Genomic DNA, 13,015 nt, shown 5'->3' with positions numbered 1-13,015 from the left:
CTTATTGTGGTCACAGTCAAAATCCATTGGAAGAGCAGTAGCCAAGCAATGAAAATGAAAGCTTTAGAGAAAAACTCTGTCCCTCTTTCTTTGCTGAAAATAAAATCCTATCTGAAACTACAGTCATTCTTATCTCTCCCTGGGATCTTGGATTCAATTTCAGTGAAAGATGTATCTTCCTCCAGTTCCAGCTCATAGCCCCTCTATCTGTACTATGAATCCTATAGCCCTACCTACTTGAAGATTGACTGTCAGATTTATCCTCAACTTTTGCTTCATTACTTTCTCTTTACCTCCAGTACATGAACATGCTCAAATCTCTACTAACCTTAAAATATTTATCTTCCTTTATTCTCACATACTCCCATGGCTACCAGCTTGCCACTAGAACTTTCTCTCTTTAATGGACAAGAATCACTTACCAGCAAACTGAACAATTATGCCCATAGTTCTTTCAATGGCCACGGTCATCAGTGGTCTCTATTGCCCCTCTCAAAAAACAAATGTAACTGACATCTCACATGGCGAAAGTAAACAGATCTCTGTGGATCTCACAGAGGATTAGGTTATTGATCTCACTGCTTAGTAACAATGTCCTCTCAGTTACAGATCACACCACGTGGCTCTTAAAGTCAATTGACTCTGCCTCCACCACCTCTATCCAGTTTTCTTTTTCCATCCCTCCCCAACATGCAAGTGTCAGGTCAGCCTCTTCAACCCCATCCTATGAGCTCCACACACAGCATATGCTCACTTCTGCTTTAGGAACTTTGTTCATCCTCTACCCTTATCTAAATAATCTAAACCTTTCCTCACTCTTGAACCACATTATAGTATCCTTCAATGTTCAGATTAAATTCAACTTCTGCTTTGCAACATTAATATTCTATAAACTTCTGAATAAGCATCATATCCTGTGTTTGAAATATTTATGTATGCGGTCTGCTTTTTTGTGTGTGGTTCTACCACATCACCAGTTAAATTACAATTTTGTAGAAAAATATAGCAGAAATATTGTTAATGATGTAAAGTGTTCATATTTTTGGTTAAAGAAAGCTTAGTATCCTTAATATAATTATGTTAAACCTGCATAAAACAAAAGTGAATGTGAAGTTCAATACAATTTAAAAGCACTCGCAGAATGATGATGCACTCGCAGTGGTGAGGCGGGTTGGAACAACAATTGGGAGATAATTATGTATCTTTGCCATCTACTATCTTCTTTTTTAGATATGGTTGTGAGGAAATGGATCAAAAAGTGAATAGATAAGGATCAATTAGGTCCATCTTCTAAGAAAGTCCTTTTCATTTTCTTATCATGATTGTATTAATAACAGGATACTTTAATTCTTTTCATGATTATATTAATCACTGGATACATAGGTTTCCCCTAATGTATGGGGGTTGAACTGTTCCATATGTCCAGGCAGAATTGGAGCATCCTCTCTTAAGGTGTGTTTAAAAAAAAAAAAAAAAAGGGTTTCCTCATTCCAGAGCTTAGTGGACATAACCTGACCATGTCAGATTTGACTGACAATGATGAAAGAAATTGTCCAAGAAATTAGAGGTTTGGGAAAATACACAAACCCAAACCTGGAAAGGTTTTGACAAGGACACAGTAGATGATGCTATAGAAAAGAGAAAACTATAAACAGGCTGATAGATGGCCACATGAAAAGAGAGAGCCTCCTTGAGTCTGACAGAATGGGCAGTCGCCTGGAACATCTGTGTTAGAGAATGACTGAAGCTTCCTAAAGCAGGTTTGACTACATCTTGTTTGTGGTAAAAATAATTTTATATTCATCTAAAAGCAAAACAAACTGTTACAAGAGACAAAGGATGAGACTATATAATGATAAAAGGGTTCAATTTATCAGGAAGATATAACAATTAGAAATATATGTGCCCAACATTGGAGAACCCAAATATATGAAGCAAACATTGACATAATTTAAGGGAGAAATAGATAGCAACACAATAATAGTAAGATATTTCAATACCCTATTTTCAATAATGGATAGAACATCCAGACAGAAAATCAATTTAAGAAACTGACTTGAACCACACTATAGACCATATGGACCTAACAGACACACACAGAACATTCTACCCAACACATCAGAATACACATTCTTCTCAAGGGCACACAAAATATTCTCCAGGATAGTTCACATATTAGGTCATAAAACAAGTCTTTTTGTCCTTGTGATAGTCCTTGCCTTAGTTTACTGAGAAACCACTCATAGGTGGGAATTGAACAATGAGAACACTTGGACACAGGAAGAGGAACATCACACCACAGGGCCTGTCATGGGGTGGGGGCAGGGTGGTGAGGGATAGCATTAGGAGATATACCTAATGTAAATGACGAGTTAATGGGTGCAGTACACCAACATGACACATGTATACATACGTAACAAGCCTGCACGTTGTGCACGTGTACCCTAGAACTTAAAGTATAATAAAGAATGAAAGAAAAAAAAAAACAAGTCTTAACAAATTTAACATTGAAATCACCCCAAGCATCTTTCTGAGCACAACAGAATGAGACTAGCTATCAATAATGTAATTAAATCTGAAAAATTCACAAATACACTCATTCATCACTTAACAATAGGGACAAGTTCTGAGAAATGTGTTGTTAAGTGGTTTTGTCATTGTGCAAACGTCATAAAGTGTACTTCTACAAACCTAGAATGGTATAGCCTACTATACATCTGGGCTATATTGGATAGCCTATTGTTCCTATGCTACAAACATGTACAGCATGCTACTATACTGAATACTGTAGGCAACTGGAATACAATGGTAAGTATTCATGTATATAAACACATTTAAACATAGAAACAGTAAACATATGGCATAAAAGATAAAAAATGGTTCACTTGTTTAGGGCACGCATCATGAATGGAGCTTGCAGAACAGGGAGTTTCTCTGGGTAAGTCAGTAAGTAAATAGTGAGTGAATGTGAAGGCCTGGGACATTACTGTACACTACTGTAAACTTTATAGATACTGTGCACTTAGGCTACAATAAATTTATTTTTTAAAATTTCTTTAATAATAAATTAAACTTAGCTTACTGTAACTTTTTTACTTTATATACTTTTAAATTTTTAGCTTCTTGACTGTTTTGTAATAATACTTAGCTTAAAACATAAAAACATTGTAGAGCTGTACAAAAATTTTACATCCTAGGCCAGGCGCGGTGGCTCACGCCTGTAATCCCAGCACTTTGGGAGGCCGAGGTGGGTGGATCACGAGGTCAGGAGTTCGAGACCAGCCTGGCCAAGATGGTGAAACCCCATCTCTACTAAAAATACAAAAATTTTTATATTCTTATTCTATAAGCTTTTTCTATTTTAAAAATTATTTATTTTTTCTTACTTTTAAAATTTTTGTTAAAAACTAACACACAAACACAAACATTAGCCTAGGTCTTCACAGGGTCAAGATTATCAATAATCACTGTCTTCTCCCTCCATATCTTGTCCCAGTGGAAGGGGCAATAACATACATGGAGCTGTCATCTCCTATGATCACAATGCCTTCTTCTGGAATACCTCCTGAATGAACTGCCTGAGGCTGTTTTACAGTTAGTTAACTTTAAAAATATATATGTAGAAGTATACTCTAATATCATGATAAAAAGTACAGTATAGGAAATCTTTTATCATCATTATCAACTTTATATACTATACATAATTTCATGTACTATACTTCTACATGATTGGTAACGCATAGGTTTACACCAGCATCACCACAAACACATGAGTAATGCATTACGATATGACATTACATGGCTACAAAGTCACTAGACAGTAGGAATTTTTCAGCTCCATTGTAATATGAGACCACTGTCATATATGCGATCCATCATTGCCCAAAACATTCTTATGTGGTTCATGATGGCAGATGGAAATTAAACAACACCAACAATTGGGTCAAAGAAGAAACTAAGAGGGAAATTAGCAAATATCTTGACACAAAAATGAAAACACAGCATACCAAAACTTATAGGATGCAGCAAAGCAGTCCTAAAAGAGAAGTTTACAGAGATAAATACTGACATTTAAAAGAGAGAGAGAGAGAGAGAAAGATCTCAAATAAACAACCTGACATTAAACCTTAAGAAACTAGAGGGAAAGAAGAACAAACTAGGCTCAAAGTCAACAGAGGAAAGACATAAACATTGGAGCAGTAATAAACAAAATAGAGAATAAACAAGTAAAAAATCAATACAAATTGGTATTTGAAAAGATCAACAAAATTGACAAACCTTTAGAGCAGCTAAGAGAAAATGAAAAACAAAACAAAAATCAGAAATGAAAAAGGAAACGTTATAACTAATGACTTAGAAATAAAAAGGTCTAAAAGAAATTACTATGATGCGAGGATAGTTTAACATTCAAAAACCAATCATTGTGATATATCACATTCACAGGCAGAAGGATAAAAATTACATGATCATCTCAATAGATGCAGAAAAAGCATTTGACAAAATCCAACACACTTTTCTGAAAAAAATACTTGACATTCTAGGAATGCAAGAAAATTGTCTCAACAATATACATGCATGTATGGAAAGTACACAGCTAACATTGTACTCAATGGTGAAAAACTGAAATCTTTTCCTCTAAGATCTGAAACAAGGCAAGAATATCCATTTTATTCACTTCTATTCAATATAGTATGGGAAGTACTAGCCAGAGAAATTAGACAAGAAAAAGAAATTATAATGTCCATATCAGAAAGGAAGAAGTAAAATGATCTATGTTCACGGATGACTTGATCTGTAGAAGACTCTAAAAATTCTACAAAAAAAACCTGTTATAGCTAATAAATGAATTCAACAAAGTTGCAGGATACAAAATCAACCACAAAAGTCACTTGCATAATTATACACTAACAATAAATCATCTGAAAAATAAGAAAATAATTCTATTTACAATAGTATCAGAAAGAATAAAATACTTAGGAATAATCTTAACTTTAAAAAATTAAAGACATGTACACTTGAAATCACAAAACCTTGCTGAAAAAAAATTAAAGAAGACATAAATAAATGGAAAGACATCTCATTCATAGAAGACTTAATATTGTTAAAATGTCCATACTATCCAAAGCAATCTACAAATTCAATAGAATCCCTAACAAAATCTCAATGGCATTATTAGCAGAAATAGAAAAACAAGTCAAAATTTATATAGAAGAATAAATGGCCCCAAATAGCCAAAACAATCTTGAGAAAGAAGAATAAAGCTGGAAGCCTCATACTATCTGACTTCAAAATATATTATAAATATACAGTAATAAAAACAGCATGGTACTGGCATAAAAACAGACAGAGATAGAATATAGAGCCCAGAAGTAAATCCAGACATGTATGAATAAATGACCTTTGATAAAGGTGCCAGAACTACACAATGGGGGAAATATAGTCTCTTCCATATAGTCTCTTCCATAAGCAGTACTGGAAAAACTGGATATTCACATGCAAAAGAATGAAACTGAACCCTTATACAACACAAAAATCATTCAAAATGGAATAAAAACATAAAAATAAGACCTGAGACTATAAAACTTCTTTTAAAAACACACACAAGGAAATCTTCACAGCATTTGTTTTTGCAATGATTTCTTGTGTATGACACCAAAAGCACAGGCAACGAAAGCAAAAATAAGTGAGACCACCTCAAACTAAAAAGCTTCTTAACAGCAAAGGAGACAATCAACAGATTGGAAATAGATAGGCATGTAGTGGCATCATAATTATTTAAATTACCACCCAATGTTACTTGTGATTAAGTTCTCTATTGATGCAAGTGTGCAGGGTGACCAAGTGACTGCTGTAATTATAAGTACCTCAAGGACAGAGGGGTGAGACAGCTATACTTAACTGTATTGGCATTTTATACAACAAGGCCCAAGGCCCTAAATTCACAGTGGCCTACATGATGGAAGAAGTATTTGCCAAACATCTATGTGATACCTGATAAGGGATTACTGTCCAAAATATATAAGATATCCATAAAACTCAAAAGCAAGAAACTAAGTTTTTTCAAAATAAAAAGTTGGGCAAATGACCTGAATAGGCATTTATGCAAAAATATATATATATGGCCAACACCATTTATGAATGATGTTATAACATATGAAAAGATGCTCAACATCACTAATCATGAGAAAATACAAATCAAAACCACAAAGAGATCTCACCTCTGGCTTGGATGTTCTGTATGCTCCAAATTTCATGTTAAAATGTGACTTCTTATACCATCTCATGCCAGTTAGAATGGCAATTATTAAAAAGTCAGGAAATAACAGATGCTAGAGAGGACATGGAGAAATAGGAATGCTTTTACACTGTTAGTGAGAGTGTAAATTAGTTCAACCATTGTGAAAGACAGAGTTGCAATTCCTCAAGGATCTAGAACCAGAAATACCATTTAACCCAGCAATCCCATTACTGAGTATATACTCAAAGGATTATAAACCATTCTACCATAAAGACACATGCACACGTATGTTTACTGCAACACTATTTTCAATAGCAAAGACTTGGAACCAACCCAAATGCCCATCAACAATAGACTGGATAAAGAAAATGTGGCACATATATACCATAGAATACTATGCAGCCATAAAAAAGAATGAGTTTATGTGCTTTGCAGGGACATGGATGAAGCTGGAAGCCACTATTCTCCACAAACCAACACAGGAACAGAAAACCAAACAATGCATGTTCTCAATCATAAGTGGGAGTTAAACAACGAGAACAAATGGACACAGGGAGAACATCACACCAGGGCTTGTTGGGGGATGGGGGCAAGGGGAGGGAGAGCATTAGGAAAAATACCTAATGCATGTGAGTCTTCAAACCTAGATGATGGGTTGATAGGTGCAGCAAACCACCATGGCACATGTAAACCTATGTAACAAACCTGCTCGTTTTGCATATGTATCTCAGAACTTAAAATTAAAAAAAAAAAAAAAAAAAAAAAAAAAAAAAAAAAACCCTCTTAGAAAAAATAACATTCGGGCTGGGCACGGTGGCTCATGCCTGTAATCCCAGAACTTTGGGAGGCCAAGGCGGGTGGATCACCTGAGGTCAGGAGTTCGAGACCAGTCTGGCCAAGATGGTGAAACCCCGTCTCTGCTAAAAATAAAAAAATTAGCCGGGTGTGGTGGTGGGCACCTGTAGTCCCAGCTTCTCAGGAGGCTGAGGCAGAAGAATCGCTTGAGCCTGGGAGGCGGAGGTTGCAGTGAGCCAAGATCGGGCTACTGCACTCTAGTCTGGGCAAGAGAGTGAGACCCTGTCTCAAAACAACAAACAAACAAACCAAAACACTTAAATGTATTAATCTTATCCTAAATTCTTTTACATTTTATTTTATACTTATAGAAGCCTTCTCATGTATCACATAAAATTCTCATGCTTAAAAATAATGTGACTTCCAATGTTGGAGGTAGGAAAGTAAAATGGCACAGCTGCTATGGAATACAATATAGAGGTTCCTCAGAAAATTAAAAATAGAACTATCATACAATCCAGTAATCCCACTTCTAGGTATTTATCCAAATTATCGAAATCAGGCTCTTGAAGATATCTTTGCATTCCCATGTTCACTGCAGCATTATTTACAATAGCCAAAAGGTGGGAAAAAAATCTAAATGTTACCCAACAGATGCGTGGCCCAAAGTGGTGGTATATACATACATATTATTCAGTCATTTAAAAGAAGGAAATCCTGTCATATGCTGCTACACCATGGATGAGCATTGAGAATTTTATACTAAGTGAAATAAGCCAGTCACAGGACAAATACAGAATGATTCCACTTATGAGGTATCTAAAGTAGTAAAACTCTTAGAAGAAAAAAATAGAATGTTAGTTGCCAGGTGCTGAGGGATTAGGGAAATGAGGAGTTCCTATTCAATGGATATATAATTTCAGTCATGCAAGATGAAAAAGTTCTAGAGATCTGCTGTACAATAATATGCATATAGTTAATAATAATGTAGCTCCTTCTAGCAAATCTTACCTCTGTGTCTTTCAGTGTTCCATTTTTATCTTTTCAGTCCTCTAATAACTTTTAAAAATTTCCCTATATTAGTTTTCCTTGGTGAGTTTTTCTTTTCTGGACAGGATATTGACAGACACAAGACTTGGTACTAATAGTGATATCAAAAAAAAAAGATAAAATGGGAATCTGAAATTGATGTGGGCATGACCCTAGTCTTAAACACACTGCTGAACTTCCATCCAATGGAGAATGGCATGTAATGACATCACAATTAGTTACTACTCAATGTTGATTACAGTGAACTGCCCTATTGACAAGTGTGTAAGGGGATGAAGTGACTGCTGTGATCATTACTATGAGCACCTCAAAGACTGAGAGGTGAAATAGCTGTATTTAACTATACTGGTAAATTTACATGATGAGGCCAAAGGCTTGAAATTCACAGTTCAAACAGAGCTTATAATGGTGGACCTAAAAGAATCTCTCCTTTGTTTTAGCCATACAACCAAGCTCACTGAAAACAAAATTTAATTGGAATGCTTGCAGAGTCACAATATAAGTTGAATACATAGATATGCCAAGGGAAAGGGAAGAAACTGATTGGGAAGGGGGAAAACCTTGAGACTTGAAATAGAGAATTCCTGGTGAATTTGGATGACTTTGAACATCTAAACATTCCAAAATATCCCTGAGTCTCCTTTAATAGAGAAAGAATGCACAGCTCTCCTGTCTGAGAAGTCTATGCACCTCAAGCTTGAGACCTTATAATGAGCTCAGCTGGGGAACTTATCCTGAAAAGGGATGCATAGACTCCTCAAGACATACTCCTACCACCCCTTATTGGCTCTAGAAGGAAACAAGAGTCAGATCTCAACATGCTCAAGAGCAAAAAGTTTCAAATCAGAATTGGAAGGAAATAACTTCTACTCCAAAATATTTGCAACATTTTACTAATTCATATTAGCCAAAGAAACCATATTAATAACAGAAATGATGAAGCAGGAACAAAAATAAAGAGGATAGACTTCATAGAATGAAATTCAACAGGAATTTGTATTTAACTAAATAGCTTCAAAATATATAAAGGAAATTGTAAGAGATATAAAAGAATAAATAGAAAACTTCAAAGTCTACTTGTTGGTATAACATGCTTCATTCAGTTATATGATAGAACATTCAGTAACTGATAGAACAATTTAAAAAATAATTAGTAAGGAAATACAAAGCTTAAGAAATGTTAATCAAATTAATCTAATGTACACATGTAAAAACACCCAACAACTGCAGCACAGTTATGAAGTTCAAATGTGCATGGGACATATACCAAAATACATAATATCCATGGGCATGATAGAAGTATCAGCACATCCTAAAAATAAGAATTGGCCAGGCATGGTGGCTCACACCTGTAATCGTAGCACTTTGAGAGGCTGAGGCAGGCAGATCACCCGAGGTCAGGAGTCGAGACCAGCCTGACCAACATGGTGAAACCTTGACTCTATTAAAAATACAAAAAATTAGCCAGGCATGGTGGTGGGCACCTGTAATCCCAGCTACTCAGGAGGCTGAGGCAGGAGAATTGCTTGAACCTGGGAGGCAGAGGTTGCAGTGAGCCTAGATCACACCATTGCATTCCAGCCTGGGCAATAGAGCAAAACTCCATCTCGGAAAAAAAAAAAAAAAAAAAAAAGAATTGCACAGTGTATGTCCCTTAATGACTATGGAATTTAAAAAGAACACTATATAAATACAAAGAGCTATTGACAGAGCAGGAGCATCGTCGTCTTGTACAAGCATCACCATTTTAAGGTTCACCTTGATAAAAAACTGCCTAAATCCAAAGGGCATCAGCCTAATGGCTAAGGTCAGCATGACCATAAACCACAAATCACATCTCCAACCAGAAACATTCCAACCATAATATAAACCCCTCCCCAACCGGAGACATGCCAGCCCCGAGATAACCTCCCCTCCAGCCAGAGAGATGTCAGTTCCAAGACAACCTCCCCTCCAACCACAGACATTCCAACCCTGCCATAAATTTCTCTCTAACACAGAAACATTCCAATCCTGTGATAAACTCTCTCACCCTAAAACCAATAAAAACTCTCTGTCCATAGGAGCGAGCACTCCTGACCAAAATCGACCAGAAGCCCCTCTCAGGTCTATTCTCCAAAATAAACCTATCTTTGACTGTTGAGTCACTTTTCATGTTTCTTTCCTCTTTCTTTACTTCTTACATTTGGTGCCAAAACCCAGGATGGGTGTTGGCGATACAGGCTGTCTTGCAACCCAAGAAGCAGTGGATAGCAGCTGCTCACCCTGCTGGATCCTGAGAGTCTCTTGCCACCTACCTCGTCTTGTCTCTCACTTCACTTTTCGAGCAATTTGCATGAGGAGGACAACTAACCTGAAGGGGACTGTGAGGGTTCAGGTTGGGGCTACTCTCCAGTGAGCCCTCAAAACCTTCAGGTCTCAGGAATCCACCTCTGACCACCCATAACGGGTATTTCACTTTCTCCTCTCCTCCTCTCTCATCTTCCCTTCACTCTCTTTCTTGTATGGCTCCAGTCCAAGAGGCCCTTGCTGATTCAAACCAGAACATCCAATATCAGACACTAATTCACCCAACTGGTAAGATCTGCCCTCCCCTGGCATTCTTACAGTACCTGGGGAAAGTTAGGTCTGCTGTCCCAGTCCTTGGAGGACCAGTGGGACTAAGCTAGAAGAAATCTTGAGTATGCCCAGTTTCTTCTTAGCTTGACGTCCTCTTTAGAAAGAGGATTCCAGGTTTCTGTCTTTTGTCTGGAGACAACTGGAACAAAAACAGACACCCTTGGCTTCTTCTTGCCAGTCCACATGTGTGCCAAACAAGCCCACATTCCTACGTCCTCTCCTCTGGGCTGTCTCCTTCACAACCTTGCCAAACTTGATGTATGCATTTAGTTTTTTATTGCAACACGGCCTGGACCCAATACAAATTAGATAATGACAGCTGATGGCCCGAAAATGGCACCTTTGACTTTCAAATTCTCAGGGACTTTGATAACTTTATAACCAGGAACAGTAAATGGCAAGAGGTTCTCTATATTCAGGCTTTCTTCTACCTCAGATCCCAACTCCCCCTGTGTCAAGCTTGTACTCCTCATGAAATCCATTTTCTTAATGAAAACCCTCCCTGGGTCTCTCCTTCCTCCCAAACTTCTTCCTTCAAAACTGCTTCCTCCAAAACCCCTTTTGACCCTGCAGATGAACTCCCTCTGTATTCTCATCCCCCTGCATCATGATGCTCCTCGCCCATCTGAACTCTCTGCCCTGGTGTCCTGCCCTGACCCCAAGCCTTCAGCCCCAAATCCCACTTCTCCTCCTCCATCTGCTACCCATTCAAAAACCACCTGTGCTATTCTCCCTTTCTGAGAAGTGGCTGGGATTGAAGGCACTGCTCGTGTTCATATGCCTTTTTCCATGTCTGATTTGTCACAGATCAAACAGCATCTGGGATCTTTCTCTGAAAATCCCCCTCATTATCACAGGGAATTCCTGACACATAACCCAATCCTTTAATTTAACTTGGCATGATATTTATATAATTCTAACCTCCACTCTCACTCTGATGAAAAAGACCACTCAGCTTAATTAATATCCAAGCTAAGTATACTCAAAAGGCCTTTATGTTTTTCTCTTCATAAATCTTGTTTTCTTGGAAAAGGTATTTTCCCAGTTAACTGAAATATTTTTTTCCACTTTGTCTTCCCACTCTTGGTGCATGTATGAAGAACACTAAAATGACTTCTGGTGCCCTGGGACTCATTGGGAAAACAGAAAAGGCACCAAAAATCCTGTTTCAGGAAAAATCTGTTTTCCTTACAGAACCCCTGGAATTAGAGGTGAATAAGTACCTCTCAAAATCATCTTTGTCTTCCAGCCATACTTGTTTATTAGGCCCTGGAAACTGTTTTCCTAGCCCTGCTCTTTTTTTTTTTTTTTTTTTTAAGACTTGCTCTGTCACCAGATTGGAGTGCAGTGGCACGATCTCAGCTCACTGCAACCTCCACCTCCTGGATTCAAGTGATTCTCCTGCCTCAGTCTGCCAAGTAGCTGGGACTATAGGTACGTGCCACCATGCCCAACTAATTTGTGTGTTTTTAGTAGAGACGGGATTTTGTCATATTGGCCAGGATGGTCTCGATCTCTTGACTTCGTGATCCACCCACCTCAGCCTCCCAAAGTGCTGGGATTACAGGTGTGAGCCATCACGCCCAGGCAAAAAATAATCTCATATGGTAAATTCCTGTCCTAAAGTAAATTAACTGGTTGTTTAAAGAAAGGAATGTTTACAACAAGTCAGAAAGTCAAGGCATGTTAGAGATTAGTCTGTGAAGGTCATGAAAAATTTTATAAAAGGAAATTTATGCAAGAAATGTACAATTTAAAAGTGATTAGGCCTCCTGAATGCTTTATAAAATGCCACTAATACCCTTAGCTGTACACTTCCATGGTTTGCAACTAGGTAAGATCTAGGACACATTTTTACCTAGATTAAAAGGTTAAAGAATTGTTTTAAGTTGAATAAAATTAAAATGAAGGGTTAAGCAAGTTTTGAAAGGTTAATTGTGAAGAAAATTCTGTAAATTGAGCATTAAAAGCACACTGGGTTTTCTGAAAACACTAACCTGCTCTTTTACAAAAATTATAAAGAGTTAAAAAAAAGGTCTATAAAAATCTTACCTTATGGTCAAACATTAAAATGAGGTACATGTGTCTACAAGGTTTTATTAAAAATCGAGTTTAACATTAATAGCATACTAATACAAAGGTAAAACTTGGCTTATTTGGTATAAAAGCATACCGGAAGCATTGTCAAATATAAAATGGTATTTGGTTTTCTTTGGGCTATATTTGTATAAATATGTTATTGGTATGTGTTCCAAAGTTATGTGAGACTCCTATAATTCTGATATCTTACTGTACATTATCAGTAATAATTAT

The 13,015-nt window shown here is 37.0% G+C and overlaps 1 protein-coding gene across 7 annotated transcripts in view; it reads right to left on the bottom strand.

The window, feature by feature from the left end:
• LOC105494320 (disintegrin and metalloproteinase domain-containing protein 20) overlaps positions 1–13,015 on the bottom strand; it is a 47,785-nt gene that overhangs the window by 14,922 nt on the left and 19,848 nt on the right. Inside the window, exon 1 of one of the 7 annotated variants that reach the window (XM_011762650.3) lies at positions 8,045–9,086. The exons of 5 other annotated variants lie outside the window; for them this stretch is intronic. The gene's annotated coding sequence lies outside the window, so the exon portion shown is untranslated. Of the gene's footprint in view, positions 1–422; positions 3,737–8,044; positions 9,087–13,015 lie in introns of those variants that run through there. One more of the 7 variants, XM_011762651.3, reaches the window with a different exon arrangement.

This window comes from Macaca nemestrina, chromosome 7 (genome assembly GCF_043159975.1).
Source record: "Macaca nemestrina isolate mMacNem1 chromosome 7, mMacNem.hap1, whole genome shotgun sequence".
NCBI lineage: Eukaryota > Metazoa > Chordata > Mammalia > Primates > Cercopithecidae > Macaca > Macaca nemestrina.
The sequence above is the reverse complement of the archived record's forward strand: the minus strand, read 5'-3'. Positions and strand labels throughout refer to the sequence as shown.